Source organism: Rousettus aegyptiacus, unplaced genomic scaffold (genome assembly GCF_014176215.1).
Source record: "Rousettus aegyptiacus isolate mRouAeg1 unplaced genomic scaffold, mRouAeg1.p scaffold_m13_p_9, whole genome shotgun sequence".
NCBI lineage: Eukaryota > Metazoa > Chordata > Mammalia > Chiroptera > Pteropodidae > Rousettus > Rousettus aegyptiacus.
The window spans coordinates 28,932,649-28,953,470 of NW_023416312.1; the positions used below are offsets into that span (position 1 = coordinate 28,932,649).

General features: G+C 36.2%; 1 pseudogene; it reads right to left on the minus strand.

Moving 5' to 3' along the window:
• Nucleotides 1–13,550: 13,550 nt before the first annotated feature.
• LOC118607839 overlaps nucleotides 13,551–20,822 on the minus strand; it is a 240,330-nt pseudogene continuing 233,058 nt past the window's right edge.

A 20,822-nucleotide genomic window follows, 5' to 3' on the forward strand; every position in this document is an offset into this window, starting at 1 on the left:
CATATAGTTGTAGCTTGTAAGGACACTAATCCTATCAGAGCCCTATGCTTGTGACATTATTTAACCTTAATTATTTCCTTACTCTAAATCCAGTCACATTGGGGGTGGGAACTGCAACATATGAATTTGTGTAGAACACAATTCATCCATAGCAGGGTCACATTTCCCAATAAGCATTCAGTCCAATTATGTTCCTGCCCCTATAATTCCAGACTTCTGTAGCTCATAACAGCCAGCCATGACCTCACCAGCTATTTCTGATTATCATCTTAGATTCTCATACTCAGCCCAATATTGCTGTTCTAGATTCCTGCACTGTACCCCAACTCTCACAAGATTTGTCTCTGACATCTTTTGTTTTTGCCAACCTTATACATTCTTCCTGACATTTTGAATCTCAGCAACTCTGTATAGTCCTGGCTCTCTAATTAATTTTTTCTTGGAATCCACTGTGTCTTTGGGTGAAAATCTTCACCGAATAGTCATCAGAACAGTTCCCAGAACCCTACATATCTAGAGTTCCTTCTGAAAGTATGGGATACGTTTTCCTTCAATGTGTAGAAATAGGAAAACGATGTGCTTGCATCCTCTCACTACCGCATCTAAATTACAAGTAAACTACAAAACAATCATCATTGAAACTCGCCTATAGTATAGCTGAACAGAAGTCCTGAAACAAAGATACAAAAGAAGAAACTATGAGATTGGTATAAAGGTCAGTGAGGCTTAACAGGATAGTGATTAGAAATTGGAAGGGATATCTTAGTAGCAGAGGTCCCTCCCAAGGCATGACAGGCCGCACACCCACACAAGGCTTTCTAGCCCAGGATTCTAGAGCCAGGAAGAGAAGTTCCTACAACTTCTGACTGTGGAAACTAGCAGAAATCATAACTGAGTGAGACTGAGGGTGGCTAGAGTCTCAGCATCTTTTCGTATATTTATTGGCCATTTGTAAGTTCTCTAAGGAGAAGTGTCTGTTCAGGTTTTCTGCTGAATTTTTTTTATTAGATCATTTGGTTTTTTGTTGTTATTGAATTATATGAGTTCTTTGTACATTTTGGATATAAGGCCCTTATCGGAGGCATTGCTTGCAAATATATTTTCTCATTCAGATCATTGTCTCTTTACCTTGTTGAGTTTCTTTTGCTGAGCAGAAACTTTTTAGCTTGATATAATCCCATTCATTTATTTTTGCTTTTACTTCTCTTGCCTTTGAGGTCAAATTCATAAAATCCTGTTTAAGTCCAAGATCTTTGAGTTTTGTTCTTATGTTTTCTTCTATGCATTTTATTGATTCTGGTCTTATATTCAGGTCCTTAATCCATTTTGAGTTAATTTTGGTGTGTGGTGATAAACAACAGTCTAGTTTCATTCTTTTGCAGGTGGCCTTCCAGTGTTCCCAGTACCATTTACTGAAGAAGCTTTCCTTTCTCCACTGTATGTTTTTGACGTTTTTGTCAAAAATTATTTGCCCGTATAAATATGGGTTTACTTCTGGACTCTCGATTCTGTTCCACTGGTCTGTGTGTCTGTTTTGCTGCCAATACCATGCAGTTTTGATTATTGTCATGTTGTAGTATACTTCGAAGTAGGGCAGCATGCAATGGGATTTTGATGGGGACTGCATTAAATTTGTATGATGTTTTAGGTAATATGGTCATTTTAACTATATTGTTTATTCCAATCCAAGAACAAGGAATATCTTTCCATTTCTTTGTATCTTCTTTGATTTCTTTTAATAGAGTCTTGTAGTTTTCTTTATATAGGCCCTTCACTTGTTTCATTAAATTTATTCCTAGGTATTTTATTCTTTTTGGTGCAATTGCAAAAGGAATTATTTTTTCCATTTCTTTTTCTGACACTTCATTATTAGAATATAAGAAAGCTATGGATTTTTGAAAATTTCTTTTGTATCCAGAGACTTTACTGTATTTGCTTATTGTTTCTAATAGTATTCTTGTGGAGTCTTTAGGGTTTTCTATATAGAAAATCATGTCATCTGCAAATAGTGACATTTTAAATTCTTTGTTTCCTATTTAGATGCCTTTTATATCTTTCTCTTGCTTGATCATGCTCACTAGGACCACCAACATTATATTGAATAACAGTGGTGATAGTGGATAGACTTGTCTTGTTTCTGATCTTAGAGGGAAGGTTTATAGTTTTGCTCCATTAGGTATAATGTTGGCTGAGGGTCATATATGGCCTTTATTATGTTAAGGTAATTTCCTTCTATACCAATTTTTTTAAGTGTTTTGATCATAAATGAATGCTGTATCTTTTCGAAGGCTTTTTCTGCATGCATCTACTAATATTATATAATTCTTATTATTAATCTGTTTATTAGTGTATTACATTAATTGATTTGCATATGTCGAACCATCCTTGTGCCCCTGAGATGAAGCCCACTTTATCATGGTGTATAAACCTTTTAATATGTTGCTGTATTCGGTTCACTAGTATCTTATTTTGGATTTTTGGATTTGTGTTCATGAGAGATATTGGTCGGTAGTTTTTGTGTGTGTGTTATCTTTAGCAGGTTTTGGTATCAGTGTGATATTGCCCTCATAAAATGAGTTGGGAAGTATTGAATCCTCTTTGATTGCTTGGAAGAGTTTGAGGAGAATAGGTATTAAATCTTTTTTGAATGTTCAGTAGAATTCACTCGTGAATCCATCTGGTCCTGGACTTTTACTTTTTGGTAGGTTTTTGATGATTGTTTCCATTTCCATACTGCTGATTGGTCAATTTAGATTTTCCACATCTTGATTCAATGAAGGAAGATTGTATTTTTCCAAGTACTGGTTCATTTCTTCTAGGTTATTAAATTTTTTATATACTTTTTCATAGTATTCTTGTATGATCCTTTGTATTTCTGCAACGTCAGTCATAATTTCCCCTCTTTCATCCCTCATTTTGTTTATTTCTGTCTTTTCTCTTTTTTCTTTAGTGAGTCTAGCCAGGGGGTTGTCAATTTTATTAATCTTCTCAAAGAACCAACTCCTTGTTGCATTTATTTTTCTATTGATTTTTGTTTGTTTGTTTTCAATTTCATGTATTTTTGCTCTAATTTTGATGATATCTTTCTGTCTGCTTATCTTAGGCCTCATTTGTTTTTCCTCTTTTAGTTTTTTAAGATGAAGCATTAAGTTGTTTATTTGGGCTCATTCTGGTTTTTGGAGATAGGCCTGTAATGATATGAACTTTTCTCTTATGATCACTTTTGCCATGTCTCAAAGTTTTGCTATGTTGTACGATCATTATCATTCATATCTATATATCTCTTGTTCTCTCTTTTTATTTCTTCTCTGACCCAGTTATTCTTCAGTAGCATGTTGTTTAATCTCCATGTATTTGTGGTTCTCCCTGCTTTCTTTTTACAGTTAATCTCTAGTTTCAAAGCATTATGATCAGAGAATATAGTTGGTATGATTTCAACCCTCTTATATTTGTTGTCCCACTATGTGGTCGATTCTTGAGAATATTCCATGTGTACTAGAGAAGAATGTATAAGCAGCTATTTTGAGATGGAAGGCTCTGTAAATGTCAATTATGCCCAGTTTGTCAAATGTGTCACTAAGGACGTTCTTTCCTTATTGATTTTCTGTTTGGATCATCTGTCCATATCTGACAGTGGGGTTTTAGGTCCCCTACTACGATAGTGTTTTGATCTGTTTCTCCTTTTATTTTCGTTAGTAATTCCTTTACATATTTCAGGACTCCCTGATTGGGAACATAGATATTAATAAGTGTTATGTCTTCTTGGTGCATGATTCCCTTTATCACTATGAAGAGTCCCTCGGTATCTTCCTTTCCCTTTTTGATTTTGAAATCTATTTCATCTGATATTAGTACCACTACTCCCACTTTTCTATGAATGCCATTTGCTTGAAATATCATTTTCCACCCATTCACTTTGAGTCTATATTTGTCTTTGGAGCTGAGATATGTCTCCCGGAGGCAGCATATGGTTGGGTTTTGATTTTTGTTCCAATCCGCAACTCTGTGCATTTTTATTGGTGAGTTCGGTTCATTCACATTTAGGGTGATTCTTGAAATATGAGGTCTTCTTATAGCCATTTGATCTTTTGCTTTCTGGTAGCTTGGTGTTTACATTGCTTCCTTGTCTTTGTGTTTCTGTTTTCTTTATTTTGTTTGGCTTTTGTGTGTTGTGCCTCTGGTCCCTGTTGTTTTATGTTGTCTTTGGTTCTGAATCTTTGGTGTGTTGTTACCATTACAAATATGAAAAATGTAATTATATATATATATACACAGTCATCCATTTTCTTCTGCTTGTGCCTTATCTCCTTTCCCCTTTGTTAATTTGGATCTTTGAATCTTCCTCTTTGCAATCATTGTTATCTCAATTTTTCCCTATGTATGTAGAACATTCATTATTATCCTGCTATAGCAATTCTCTTATTACTATTTAAGCTTATAATGCCCTGTTCTTAGTAAGGGTTGCACTCCTCTGCTTCTATTGGACTGATAGTCACTTTACTCCTAATTATATATTTTTGTGGGTTTTTTTGTTGTTTTTGTTTTTGTTTTATGTGAGCTGACCCCTTTCAGTATTTCCTGTAGTGCAGGCCTTGTAGTGAAGAATTCCCTCAATTTTTGTATGTCTGGAAAATCTTAATTTCTCCTTCACATATAAAGTAGAGCTTAGCTGGATACATTATTCTAGGCTGGTAGCTACTTTCACTTAATAGTTTAACATTTGATTCTATTTCTTTCTGGCTTGCAAGATTTGCACTGAGAAGTCTGAGGATAATGTAATGGGTTTTCCTTTATAAGTTAACATCTCCTTTTCCCTGGCTGCCCTGAAAATTCTGTCTTGTCATTGATTTTTGATAACTTTAATACAATGTGTCTTGGTTAAGACCTTTTTGGTTTGAGATAATTGGGTATTCTGTTGACTTCTTAAATTCCAAGCTACAGCTCATTCCTTAGATTTGGGAAATTCTCATTCGCTATTTGTCTGAAAATGATTTCTAGTCTCTGTTTCTTTTCCTCATCTTTGGTAATGTCCATTATTCTTATGTTTCCTCTCCTGATGGTATCATCTAGTTCTTGTTTTTCTCTTTCATTCTTTTTAATTCTTCGATTTCTCACTTCTTCCTTCTGACTTATTTCTAGTTTTCTGTCTTTGATATTACTGATCCTTTCCTCCATTTGGTTGACTCTGTTTCCCAAACTTGCTGTTTCATTTTTCAACTCTTGTAGTGTGTTCTTCATCTCCAGAAGTGCTATTTGGTTCCTTCTGAGGGTTTCAATCTCCTTGTTCTGCTCATCTAGTTGTTTTTACAATTCCTGAAATTGATTTGAGTTGTTTTCGATCTCATTGAGTTTTTCAGAAGTACCATCAAGAATTCTGTCATTTATGTTGCATATTTGTATGTCTGTAAGCTTATTTTCTGGAGATTTTTCTCTTTCTTTATGAGATGCCTTGTCACCTTGGTTATTCATAGTGTTTAAAGGACTATTTCTGCACCTGGTCATTAATGGAAGTGTATTGTGTTGTTTTTCCAGGAAGAAGGATTATTAAATAAAGGTCCCTCTTTAGCCTGCTGCAACGAAGGCATTTTTCTTTTGGTTTCCAGTAAGTGGCATCTAAGTCTCTTGGATACCTGCTTTGTATAAAGCCTAAACGGCTTTTTTTATTTTCTTGTGGATATTTAATCAGGCTCACTACCCTCAGTTTCAGTCCCTGTCAATGTTAGCAACAGTTTCGGTAGTGCTTGCTCAGATTCTTCTGGGGCTCCCCAGTGATCGGTCTCAGAAGGTATGGTGGTAGGGGCCATCTGTGTTGGAAATTGGGAGCATTGGCTCAGCCTCAGTTTTGCAATAAGGGCTGGTAAAAAGCAACTGTTGTTTCTCTTCTGTCCCGTACCACTTCTCTGCTCTCTGCCCTGATGACTGGGCCCTGCTGCCAGCTGCTAGAAATTCTGGCTCTTCTAGGCAAGCTGATAAGGGAAGTTACTGCACCTTCACCACCCCACTCCTGTAAGGAGCTCTGGTGGCTGCAAGGGGCAGCTTCTTTATTTCTCCAAGTCCACCACTTGACATCTTGGGTTCTGACCTGTGGTTGCTCTTATGCACAGATCACATGCTCAGATGAGCTGTTATGCAGTTTGGGTATTTTTTGTTGAGTTTTAGATATTCAGCTTATTGTTGTTTCAGGGGGAGCGATCTGAAGTCGTCTCTCACCCTGCCATGTTTCCTCTACAATCCCACCATTTATTTTTAAAAACAGCATCACATCATTTAGATGCACTTAATTCAAAAAGTGGGGATTCAGGAGTTAATTTGATGTCAATTCACATCAAATTCATACTATGAGAGTTTTCTATTTTATAGTCTCTTCTACCTGGAACAGCTATCCTGCATCTTTCTACCTCATTGTGCCCCACATTAAAATTATTATTATTATTTTTGCTCTATGGCTGTATTTTTTAATTTCTCTTGTCTTCTATTATTATTTTATATTTTTAATCTGTGTGGTTTGAGGACAGTCTATTTGAAAGGTGTTAACAAAAAAGTTTTTTGGCCAAAACTGCACACCCTTGGCAGCAAAGCAACCCATGCCACCTACTTAGCAGATTGTAGAATATTCTTAGCATTTTTCCCCCAGAACTCTTATGAATGTGGCCCTAAAGACTTGGCAGGACTCTTACCCTAAGATGTTAGAAAACACTGATAATAAGGATGCAAACAAATTCATGGGTATGGAAGATTCACCCATAAATGTGAAGATGTTATAATTTATTCATGAAAATTCCAAAGTACCAAATATAGCAAGCACACTAGGACAGCACTTCTCAAATTTTAATGTGCACATGAATCACCTGGGGATCTTTTTAAATGTAGATTCTGATGCAGTAGTTGTGGGGTGAGGCCTGAGTTTCTGCATTTCAGCTCCCAGGTGATGCTGATGCTGATGATCTGTTGATCACACTCTGAGAATATTCTCAGTAAACACAATAGATAATAAAGACTACTTTAGGATTTATTTATTTACATCCTCTTTGTTCCTCAAAAAAAATTGTTGTCATTTATAAAGTTATGGGCAATAATGTAAGATACAAAATAAATAAAGGAGAAAATTGAGATGGAGGAAGTGGAAAGGAAAAAAAACATAAGGCTGGGAGGATCAGTTGACACAGGAAATGCAAATTATCATGCCATGAACAAGTGCTAGAGAAGGGAAAGCATTTCTGTGCTTTTTAATAACCAGAATAAAATTTTTAAAACTTGGCCTGTTACAAGTCTTACAGTGTTTGTGAGATAAAACCTTTCTCAATGATCAGTATAAGTTAGTGGCACTGAGCACCAGGGGCATCATTTCCTGTAGGTAACCATGCAAGAGGCCCCAGGTAAAGCATTCAACAACATTCTTAAATATATTCTGAGAGGAAATAGAATGGTGAACTCTTAGGTTTTATTTTTTTAAAATAAAGTATACATCTGTGTAGGCCACTGTCACAGTGCCAAAGCATAGATTTATGGCTTTCTGATGCTCTGGCTTGTTTCAAAGATAAGATTTAGGATCTTTAGTATGGAAAGACTATATATCCTTCAGTACGAATTATTTATACAAAGATAAACCATATGTCTATGTAGCCAGCTCAGAAAAATATTTGAGTAACAGGATGCATAAAAGGATATGGAATGGTTTTGTTCAAAGCTGAGGACAAATCCTTCACTTGGTACAGCCCACCAAGATTTGCTAAGATATAGACTAATGGGTCTTTTAATTATCCATCCTATCACCAATTTCCAGAATATATATAGGAAGCTTAGATAGTCACTAGAGTGATCTTTGAAGGAAAATTCCAGAAAAGGAATGTGGAATTTTCCCCCTCTTGTGGGGAAGGATAAGGATTTTCCTGCCCAGTAATATTTGAATTCTCAAGAGAAGCTCTTGGTTAAGAACTGCTTCAGACTCTCACAGAAATGCCCAATGTTGTTTTCGAGTATTTTGGGCAGTGGCATGCTATTAAATGCTTAACAACCTGCTCTCTGGAAAGGGAGTGGGGGGAAACCCTGATTTGTAGCACTTACTGATAATTTTTGTGGTGTAAATATTCTCATCACAGCCAATTTAAAACTACAAGCCTGCAGTCACTAATGAGAAGTTGTAAAGAGATGTGTACAATCCGCTCTTGGCTCCAGAACACCACTGATTTTAGGTAAACCCCATGCTGCTATAATAGTGGTCCCCAAATCTATGCCTTTTTGTAGACTCTTTCCACCTTAACTCTGGGCTTGATCATGCAACTTGCTTTTAGCCACTGGAAATCAGCAAGCATGATACAAACAGAGGCTTAGAAAGTGCTGTGCTTTGGGGCTCTTGGATTTCTTCATCATCAAGTAAAGAAACCTAGGATAGCCTGCTGGAGTATGAGAGATCACTTGGAGATATGTGGCCCAGCTAACACCCAAAACCAACTGTCAGACATGTGAGTGAGGTCATTTTAGATCATCCAGCCCGATTCAAGCCACCAGATAACTACAGATGTATGTGTTGCCACAAGACAGACCAGTAGAAAAATTACCCTACTGAGGCCATCCCAAACTGCTGGCTCACAGAATTCTGAGTCAATGAAATGATTATTGTTTTAATCTACTAAGTTTTGCAGTATTTTAACCTACTTAGTTTGTATGCAACAATAGACAACTGATACACCCCACATGTGTCCCCTGGAGTATGGGATGCACATGACTATTGATGCTGGTAAAGTAGCTCATAATGCCATGGCATGGAGAGAAGGATCAGTATTGGGTCAAGCCACATGACCACCTTTCAGTGATCAAGGTCAAGTCCTTGCCTTGAAAGGTCTCCGCCCCCCCAAAAAAACTACCTGCTGGGAAAAAAGGACTCCACAAGAACGATGATTGTGGGCAGTCCCCTGGAAGCAGGAGATGAATGAGTATTATAAGAGAGGTCTGCCGGAAGCTTATTGTCCATATCTTAAGGAAGGTATAGTAAGACAGCTTCCACCGATGTACTTTATGAAAGGCTTAGGGTATGGATGCCTACCAAAATAAGAGTGTATTTAATAGTCAAAAGAAATATAAACAACATGAACTCTAATCTCTCTTTTCTTCATCTCTTCCTTAGAGAAGCCACTTGTGGGAGTAGAATAAAGAATAAAGTAAAGTAAAGCTGATTCCTATTTGTAGTGTACCAAGTCCAGCCAATTCTATAACTTACAAACTTACATTTGCACTTAAAGAACTTTTAAATAATATTCTATGCATAATAAATGGCTTATGAACATCCAATAAAAATTAAATTATACTAACTTATTCATTCATTTATTCATTCAATAAATATGAGTCAAGGGTTACTTTATGCCAGACAAGTTGTAGAATTTAAGAATTCATCAATGAACAATATAAAATTCTTACCTTCATAGAGCTTACATTCTAGTGTTGAAGACAAATAAAATAGATAAATATATAATCAAGTATCAGTGGGAAGTGTGCAGATAAAAATAAACATTTTCTGATACCACTCCAGTGGGTAAAAGAATATCACCTTATTATTGTTGGGTGAAGTGACAGTACAGGTTCTCCATTAATTTCCATTGACTGCTAGGTGGAAAGGGCTCCTGTTACTCCTTGGTGGGGGTTGAGGGCCAAATTTTCAGGAATAGCAATGGAGGAAAGAGATTCTATCCTTTATCAGGTCCTAACACTTTCCAAGCAATCAGTGAGGTTCTCAATATATAGTTACTTGAGACAACTTAAATATTCAACACTAGGACTGTGGATAATTAATCATGACATTTATACCATGGAATACTATGCATTAATGACCACAAATGAATGATAGCTATGTGCACCAATATGTATTAATCTCATGAACATAATGAGACAAATAAAAAGCAAGTCACAGAAGAAAACATATACTGTGTTTCTAATTATATAAAGCTTTAAAAAAGGCAAAACTAAGCAAAGTATTTTTAGGAATACCTACAAAATTACATAAAGCTTTAAAATAAGCAAAACTAAGCGAAGTATGTTTTAGGGATGCCTAAATCAGTGTGAATGAAATAAAGAATAAGGAGAAGATGATTAATAAAACTGAAGACAATAATTGATTCTGGTAGAATAGCAGGGTGTGACTGGAGAGAAGTATATAGAAGCCTTCAAAAGTTTCAGTAGTATTCTAGTCCAGCAGTTCTCAAACTTTGATCTGTGTCAGAATCAGGTGGGAAACTTGTTAAAAATAAAATAGTCTTGAGACCTATACTACTTTCAGGAGCTTGAGCTTCTGTGTTCCCTATTACGTGTTCTCCAATTGATTCTGACAGACAATAAGGTTTCAGAACTAAGATTCTAGCTCTTAAACTAGGTAGTATGTAAACAAAAATTTATGATTTTTGTTGAACTATATATGTACATTAAATATACTCATATATGTAATATATTCCATTTAAAATTTTTATGTAGTTAATGGCCTTGTCCATACTTCCTAGGCAAGAAAACTTTCAGCAGTTCAAGCCTCTTGACTGTGACTAGACAGATCTTAAGATATTTCATGTGCCAGTCTCTATTCAAAAATTGGGTTTTTCAGTCTCATTTGAGTCAAAACTCCAAACTTAATTTAGCTTTAAATTGTGTTTCTCCCGCAGTTTATGCCTACTTCAGACTAGAAGTCTGCAATAAAAAAGCAAGGTGTGGTTGACGTGCTTTACTTCTTTTTTCCCCTTAAAACTTCTGCTAGCTGTTATAGTACAAGCCACTACCATTATCTGCCATCAGTACCATTGTGATACTTTACTAACTGGTCTACCTTCTTTTACTTTTGCTTTTCTTATAACCCATCCTCCACATAGCAGCTTAAATAACATTTCTTTTAATTTTTTTCATTAGAACTAGTTTTAGACTTATTGCAGAAACAGTTTCATTCACTCATTCAGATTTCTCTAATGTGAACATCTTATATAACCACAATACACTTATCAAAACCAGGAAATTCACATTGGTACAATACTATTAACCAAACTACATGCCTATCATTTCTTGGCCTATCACTGAAATCAAGTGTAAACTACATGCCTTATTCTAATTTCGGTAGCTTTCCCACTGTCTTTTTTTCTCTTCCAGGATCCTATCATATTGCATTTAGTTGTTCTTTTTACTTAAACTCCTCAAATCTATAAAAGTTCCACATTCATTTTTTATTTTTCATGACCTTGACAATTTTGAAGAGTATGCATCAGTTATTTTTTCAAATGTCCCCCCATTTAGGTTTTTTTGATGTTTTCTAACAATTGAATGAGATGTTGTAGTATATCCTTATTTAAAAAATTTCAAAGGTCTCCCATACACTAAGAATAAAATAAAATATCATGTATACCAAATCTAGTATAGTCTGCCCCTTAATTTTGGCTTCTGATTTACCTTAAATCACTTGGGTCTGGCCACAGTAGGTATTGTACTTTAAATTTCCCAAGAAAACAGACTCTACAATAAATGTTTTTTAAAATCTTTTTACACTTTTAATAGACATAAACTTTTTTATATACTTATGAATACATGTAATGTTATTTTACATAATTTCAAACTTTAGTTAATTTATATATTTTATTGTGTGTATATATCACATTGAATTTAACCATTCATCCATCAAAGGACATTTTCATCGTCTATTGTGAATAATGCTACTATAAACATGAATGCACAAATACCTCCTTAAAAACCTGCTTTTAATTTTTAAAAATTATTTTAAAATTTTAATTACAGTTGGCATATAATATTATATTACTTTTAGGTGTACAATATAGTGATTAGACATTTATATAACTTACAAAGTGATCAACCTGATAAATCTAGTATCCTTCTGACATAGTTATTACAATATTATTGACTATATTCATTATGCTATACTTTACATCCCTATGACTATTTTGTAATTATCAATTTGTACTTCTTAATCCTCTCCCCCTTTTTACTCCCCCCAACATCCCTACTATCAGGCGACCATCAAAATGTTCTCGATATCTATGAGTATGTTTCTGTTTTGTTCATTTATTTTATTCCTTAGATTCCACATGTAAGCGAAATCATATGACATTTGTCTTTTTCTGTCTGACTTACTCCATTCAGCATAATACCCTATAGGTCCATCCATGTTTTTACAGATGGCAAGATTTCATTCTATTTTATAGCTAACATTTCATTGTATATAGACAGCTCTTCTTTAACTATTTATCCATTGGCGTACACCCAGGTAACCTCCATATTTTGGCTATTATAAATAATGCTACAATGAACATATGATTGTGCATGTCTCTTTGAAGTAGTGTTTTGGGTTTCTTTGGATAAATACCCAGAAGTGGGATAACTGGATCCTTCTTTCTCTTGTTATAGCCTTTGTTTTAAAGTCTATTTTGTATGGTATAAGCATTGCCAACTCCGCTTTTTTGTTTGTTTGTTTTCATTTTCGTGAAACATCTTATTCCATCCCTTTACTTTGTGTGTCTTTTGATCCGAAGTGAGTCTCTCGTAGGCAGCATATGTAAGGGTCTTGTTTTCATTTTTTTAAAAAAATTAAATTTATTGGGGTAACAATGGTTAATGCAATTATATAACTTTTAGGTGTACAATATCATTTGACATATGTATATTCTATTGTGTGTTTACCGCCCAAAGTCCAGTTTCCTTCAACTACCATATATTTGATCTCCTTTACCCACTTCATCCTCCTCCTAACCCCTATATTTGACCCCCATTTACCCCGTCTACATTCCCGCTCCTCACCCACCCCACTAGTAACTACTAGTCTATAGTCCGTGTCCATGAGTCTCTGTTTGTTCGTCCTACTCATTTGTTGCTTTTAGGTTTATACCCCATATATAAGTGATATCATGTGATTTTTCAGCTTTTTCAGTCGGACTATTTCACTTAGCATGATTATCCAAGGTTCCATCTATGTTGCGAAAATGGATCTTGTTTTCTTATCCATACAGCCCTCTACCTTTTGATTGGAAACCTAAAACATTTACATTCAAAATAATTGATAGATATGTAGTTATTGCCATTTTATTATTTATATTTTTGATCTTTTTTGTCCTTTTCTTATTTATAAAGAAGTCCCTCCAACATTTCCTGTAATACTGGCTTGGTGTTGAACTCCTTTAGCTTATTTATTTATTTATTTACTTACTTACTTACTTACTTACTTACTTACTTACTTACTTACTTACTTACTTATTTTGTCTAGGAAGCTCGTTATCTATCCTTTGATTCTAAAAGATAGTTTTTATGGGTAGAAGTAATCATGCTTCATGCTTGTAGATCTTTCCTTTTCATCACTTGGAATGTTTCTTGCCAAGTCTTTTTGGCTTACAAGTTTCTATCGAGAATTCAGCTGACAGGCTTATAGGAGCTTTCTTGTAGGTAACTAATTGCTTTTCTCTTTGCTGCTTTTAGGATTCTCTCGTTGTCTTAACCTTTGGTATTTTAATTATGATGCATCTTGGTATGGTCCTATTTGGATTCATCTTGTTTGGGACTCTCTTTGCTTGCTGGGGTTATATGTCCATTTCCTTCACCAGGTTAGGGAGTTTTCCAACATTATTTCTTCAAACGGATTTTCAGTTCCTTGCTCTCTCTCTTCTCCTTTTGGTCTCCTAGTCTTAATAAAGTAGTCTTATGTAGTAGGTGTTCTGTGGGACCCAGTAGCAAAGTCTTCCATGTCACTCGAGTCAGGCGTTCCAGGTGTGTCCCTTATACAGGATATGCGTGCCTTCTTGTTGTAGTTGAGCCTTGGTTGCTGTTTACATGTCAATGAGAGGGACTGACCCTCTGGCTAATTGGTTGTGAAGACTGGCCAATGACTATAGTGAAGGAGCTGTTGTGCAGGTGCTAACCCTATGAAGCATGATTGGGTTTAGCAGGGTTTTTGTTCTATTTACTTTGTCTTTTAGGTGTGTCATCCTCGGATGTGGCCCCAGGAAATGCTCTGGCTTAGAACTAAGCTGGCCACTGGGCGTTCAGGCCAGAGCTTTCTGGCAGGGGCCCCACCACAGGCTAGGTTCAACTGCAGCTTGTTCCTTGAGTGGGGCCACCTGGCATGAGCCACCAAGCAATCTTCGGATGGCCACCATCAGAGCTGGGCTTGGAAGTGTCTCAACAGGCCCAGCCATTAACTGAAGCTGGCTGCTGGTAGTGCCAGGCTCAGCAAGAGGTATGGGACACCTGGGGCCATGTACTGCCTTTTTGGGTTTTGTGAACCTTTGAGTGATTTTAGGAAAGTTTGCAACATGAACCAAGACAAGTTGCTTGTCTTGGAAAAGCCACTGGAAGTGTCTTGTGTGGGCCCGCAATTTGAGTGGGGTGGAGTCTTGGGGCAGGGTGACCAGTGATAGCCAGATTGATGGAGACTCTTATCTGGTGGCTGCCAGTATCTGCACACTGGGAGAGGGTTGAGTGCAACAAAGGAACAATGATTTCTGCCAGCACTTTTGTCTGGGAGAAAACTTCCCTTCTAACCCTCTGCCTGAACCCAGACAACTCAGTTCCTCCCCATATGACCTAGCCAACTCCCAAACGGTTGCTCCAGTACTGGAGCTCAGAAAAAGCAAGTCTGTCAATGAGTAAGACCAGGTGTGGGCCCCTTTAAAAGAATGTCTGTGACTTCATTGGCCCTTCGTCTCATTCAGCCACAATCTCTGCTGTTTTATACAACCAGAAGTTGTGGGGACTTCTTTTCCCAGCACTGGAACCCTGGGCTGGGGAGCCTAGTGTGGAGCTGGAACCCCTTGCTCCTTCAGGGGGAATTTCCACAGTGAACAGAGCCATCTCAATTCTCAACCGCCACACGTAGGGATGGGACCAGCTTGTTCTGTATCTGCCCCTTCTATCAGTCAAGGTGGCCTCTTCTGTTTGTCCCCAGTTGTAGGACTTTTATTCAGCTAGACTTCAGGTGGCTCCCAATGATGGCTTTTCTGTAATTTAATTATAATTCTGATGTGGTTGTGAGAAGCAGCAAGCACAGTGTCTACTTACTTTGTCATCTTTTTTTCTTTTTAGAAGACCAGTTACCTTGGAGCTTATTTAAGCCAAGAGAAAAAAGTCATAATGTTTTTATGCAATGTGTACTTGGTTCTTTAAATAATAATTGTGACAAAAAAAAGAATTAAGGAATGCTGCACTGTGATCCATACAAAACATCAACGTTTTGTGTTGTACATAATTTAAAGAAATGTCTCAAACACTTTTCAAAATACTGATATAGCCAATACATAGAGGCATGCCTTAGATGGGCATAGGAATGCAGTTTAGAAAAAAGAAGAAGAAACACACACTGGAAATATTCATCTTGAAAATCACTGAACAAGAAAGCAACATTAAACTGCCATACCGATTTTACACAGCTTCTATAAGTACCTTGACTTAAATCCAAGAGCAAAAGTTAAGACTCTCCTCTTCTATTTTTGGTAAACCACTGCATGGTAAACCTAGATGATTTTTCCTCCTGGATTTTACCTGGGAGTGGCCTTTTAAATTTTTTATTTAAAAGAAGGCAGGTTTGGCACTTTTATACTGATGTCAGATGTTAATATTTCTTTCGATCTCAGGAAGATTCATGTTCTTTATAGCTGATAGAGCACGGGATGGAGCTCCTGCTAAGCCAGCCTCAGATTTCTCCAGTTTATTTTGTGCATCAGTTTACGTAACAATCTCATTCTTGTTGGTCTCCAATACAATCCTCTATCACCATTTCTACAAGAATATTGTGAACCTTGTCTACATGGAAAATTAAATACAGTTCACAGATATTTTCAAAACACTTCTCTAATGTTTCCACAAATACTTGAATTAGATCTAAAATTCCAAGTTCACTTTCTGAAGAATCCACACAGAAGACAAATTATAACATTGCATAGTGTCTACAAATCAGTTTTTTGTCAGATCCTCCAATTAATAATCCTCCTTCTAGGAAATTACAAACATTTTCATCTCTCAGATACCAAATGGAATGTCTCCCTGATTTACTGTTGTGTATTTTCACTGTAAGGCTGGTAGAACTTGGAGTGCCGCGGTTTCCCGTGGTTCTTGAAGATGAGGATCACCTTGATCATGGCTGAGCCAGGCTGACTGGATGCGTGCTGGGGGCCAGGGCCTAACTCTGTCATCCTGACCAGAAATAAAATGAAGTTTAATGTCTAGGACATTTATTACGGAGTGCCGTTGGGACCAACTTTTATGAAGGGAAAGGAAGATATGGAAGTGGGCATGTGGAAAAACTGAGCTGCAATCCCTGCACAGTGATGGACTTGACTGATCCTACATGGAACCCTTGTGCTAGACATGACATTTCAGAATTGTCCCCCTTTGAAATGAGATGGCCAAGCCTCATACTGTCTATGTGAGTTGATCACTGGATGTAGTTCATCTTGGGAAAGATGTGACCTTGGTGGCATGGCACCTCAAGGTGCTGACACTGAAAGTTGTCTGACCTTAGCACTTCCAGAAGGTAGGACAATAAGTCCTTTAATGAAGGCAGATCTAGATGGTGCATGACAGTGTTCCACTGCACTTTCAGTTTGAAGTCTTTTTCGCTTTAGAAATTTTCATGTGCTTGTTCTTCTACATGTTCTGTTTCCCTCTGGCTATTTGCATAGATGATTCATTCTCATTCTTCAGAAATCACCAAAAATGCCACAATGAGGCCTTCCAGGTTTCCTTCTTCCTACTTCACAATTTATGATTACATATCTGTTTATTAATTTACCATTTCCCAATGATGCTGAGAGATCTATAAAGGCTGGAAGCACATAAATTTGATTTGCCTCTCTTTACCACCACTAAACATGGGTCCCAGTCCACAACAAGGCCCCAATAAATTGTCTAAAAATGAATAAATAACAGGATGAATGGGTAAAATGAAATGTAATAAATCTGGATTTGTTGTACAGAACTTCATTATATGACAGTCACAGAAAACCAGAGAAAACCAGAGATGTGGTGCAATCTCCTTAAGTAAGTGGGTTCAGGGAGTGGAAAATTCAATAGATTTTGAGGTCAAGAAAAGTAAAGTCTGTTGTAGAAGATGTGTTTTAGTCTGCTCAGGCTGCCATTGCAAAATACCACGGAGTGGGTGGCTTAAATCACAGAAATTAATTTTCTCACAGTTCTGGAGGTTGGAAGTCCAAGATAAAGGTGCCAGTATGATAGGATTCTGGTGAAGGCTTTCTACCTGGCCTATGGACAGCTGCCTTTTTGCTGTGTCCTCACATGGCGGGGAAGAAGGGAGAAAAAGAGAGGGAAATAAGAAGAGAGGGGAAAGAGAGAGAGAGGGAAAGAAAAAGAGGGGTGGGGATAGAACAAGCTTTTTGGTATCTCCTCTTGTAAGAGTCTAAATCCTATTATGGGGACCTCACCCTCATGATCTCATCTAAACCTAATTATCTCCCAAAGTTCCCATCTCCAAATATGGCAGGTGGGGGCTTAAATATACAAATTGGGGTAGGGGCATAATTCAATCCACAGCAGAAGGCAATACATTTTGCATTGTTTGTTTACAAACTCTTGCATTAAGTTTGTTTCAAAGACTCAACAAAAATGTTCAAAGAATAATATTACCACACATTGTTTGAAATACTAAACGTATACTCCTTAGGACAACATGTACTATTGATAATCGAATATGAACAACATACCAACCTTTGAGATAGCAATTTTAAAATGTTCATGTACATTAAAATCTCCTGGAAAATCTGGTTAAAATGAAGATTCTTGGACTCCATAGCTGGTACTTCTGCATTTTTCATCAGAACCTCAGGTGATTCTGCTACAGATGAATGAGGATTACATTTTGAGAAATATCTGACTGGTTATGTCAGCAATAACTAAGTCCTACAAACTGAGTTGAACTTTCTGCTGCCTCCTTTCTTGGCATGACTGCAAGGGCTCTGCAGAACTTATAGAGTGCCTAGTGAGTGTTTATAGTTGTACTAGATGCTTAACCATCTAGGGAGAGGGAGGGAGGGAGAGAGAGAGAGAGAAAGAGAGAGAGAGAGAGAGAGAGAGAGAGAGAGAGAGAGAGAGAGAAATGGTGCAAAAGGATTTGCTTGGGTTTAGGGAAGAGTTGGTGGGCAGCTCTGGGAGAGCCAAAAGTAAGTGCAGCATCACTGCTTTTGCCACATTCTACAAATTTTGATTAGTCGTGTTATCATTTTCATTTAGTTCAAAATGTTTTAAAATTTCTCTTGAAATTTCTCTTTTGACTCATGTGTGATTTAGAAATACATCGTTTAATTTCCATATATTTAGGAATAATGACCTTTTAAAAAAATAAAGGAAAGTAGTTAAATGAGGACATTTTTTGAAATCTGGTATAGCCCAGCCTAGCACAATCTAGGCTCTCAAAATTAATGAAAGTTTGAGAATATTATTTTTATCCAAAACTGATACCCATTGACTGTCACTCAACGTCTCCATTTCCTCATCTTTGAAAATGGGCTGATAATCACATTACCTAAACTTTGGAGATTTTGTGGTGGGTGGGTGATATGAGATGGTATCTGAAAACACTCAGGCATATAGTAAGAATGAAATCTACATCAGCTATTGTCATAGTCTCTTACTGCAGTCATTCCCACTGTTGTACAGTTCTCTTCCATATATCAGGCCTATGAGAACAGCCTTTTCCTTTACCTCCCAGACTGGTACTTTATCATGAAACAGTTCTTTTACATTAACAATTTATAGAAGGCTACTGAACTGATATCTGGTGATATTTCACTACTTTCTACTTATAGAAACAATAAAAATGTGTTTGCATCATCTTTTCAAAAAAAAGAAGAAGAAGAGTACTTTTATATCCATGCTGGACTTACATATTTAACAAGACTCACTTCTTTCTATGCCCAAGAGCATTTATAGAGTAAAAGGACAAGCTCAGCTAACTTGAGAATAAAATTTCACTATCATGAGTTTTAAAAGAACCACCACAGCCTCTACAATTGTGAACTAGAACAATTGAAATCCAGCATGGCTTTTATTATGATTAATCTATAGAAGAGATTGCATTTCCTGATATTGTTATTTTTAAAATGTTAATACATATATTTTTCAAACCCACTGACTAACCTGGTAACAGAGCTGACCATGGAAAGGTGAATTATTTATTTTCTTGCTCTATGTATTTATATTATGACTGAAATTTCATAATATTTTACTTAATTAGAGGTTAAAATAGAAATGAAATAGAATGAATCAATTCTAAAAATGAAAGAGAAAGGTTAAAAATTAAAAAATCAGTTGTGTATTCATTATTTAATTATGTGTTATCTCATTTTATTTTTTTTTTTGTTAAATTTATTGGAGTGACATTGGGGAATAAAATTAGGTAGGTTTCAAGTGTACAATTCGATAATACATCATCTGTATATTGTGATGATACAGCCTCTACTTTCACGAAGTTTTAAATAATGAAGAAGACAAACAAAAAACAGGTTATCATAATAGGGCTTGTTAAGAGCTCTGATAATTTTGTTTGTCTCTTTTCCTTAAATTTAGTTTTATTTATTTATTTTTATTTTTTAATTTATTTATTTAAATTTGTTTCTAGTATACAGTACATTGGTTAGACACCTATATAGTTCATAAAATGATTCCCTGCATTTACTCCCTCCTTCCCCTGGCCCTCCACCTAGTCATCATATTAATGCTAATTGCATTCCCTATGCTGTGCTCCCCATCCCCATGACCAGCTATGGACTACAGTTTGTACTTTTTTAGCTCTTTACCCCATCCTGCCAGCCCCCCAAACCTCCTTGCCTCTATCCATCACCAAATTGTCCACTATATTTGTAAGTCTGTTTTTGATCAGTTTGTTCTTTTGTTCATTAGATTCCGCATATAAGTAAAATCGTATGGTATTTATCTTTATCTATCTGACTTAATTCACTTAGCATAAGACTCTCTAGGTCCATCCATATTGTTGCAAATAGTAGGATTTCATTTTTTTAAAGGCTGACTGACATTCATTCCATTGTATATATGAACTATTACTTCTTTATCCAATCTTTTGTTGATGGGTATTTAGGTTGCTTCCATATCTTGGCTATTGTAAATTGTACTGCCGTGAATACTGGGGTGCATAGATCTTTATAAATTATTGTTTCAGTTTTCTCTGGATAAATACCTAGAAGTTCAATTGCTGGGTCAAAAGGTATATCCATTTTTAATTTTTTGAGAAACTTCCATACTGTTTTCCATAGTGGCTGCACCAATTTGCAAACCCACCACCAATGTATGAAGGTTCCCTTTTCTCCATATCCTTGCTAACACTAGCTGTTCTTTGATTTATTGTTGATAGCCATTCTGACACGTGTCAGGTGATATCTCGTTGTGGTTTTAATTTGCATTTCTCTGATGGTTAGCAACTTTGAGCACATTTTCATATGTCTATGAGCCATCAGTATTTCCTCTTTGGAGAAGTATCTGTTCAGGTGTTCTGCCCACTTTTTAATTGGATTGTTTGTGGGTTTTTTTGTTGTTGAGTTGCATAAATTCTTTATATATTTTGGATATTAATCCCTTATCAAATGTATCATTAGCGAATATCTTCTCCCAATCAGTCGGTTGTCTTTTTGTTTTGTTGATGGTTTTCTTTGTTGTACAAACACTTTTTAGTTTGATGTAGTCCCATTTGTTCATTTTTTTTCTTTTGTTCTCTAGCCTGAGGAGATATATCTGAAAAGAAATTCTTGTTAGTAATATCAGATAGTTTAATGCCTATGTTTTCTTCTAGAAGTTTTATGGTTTCAGGTCTTACATTTAAGTCTTCAATCAAT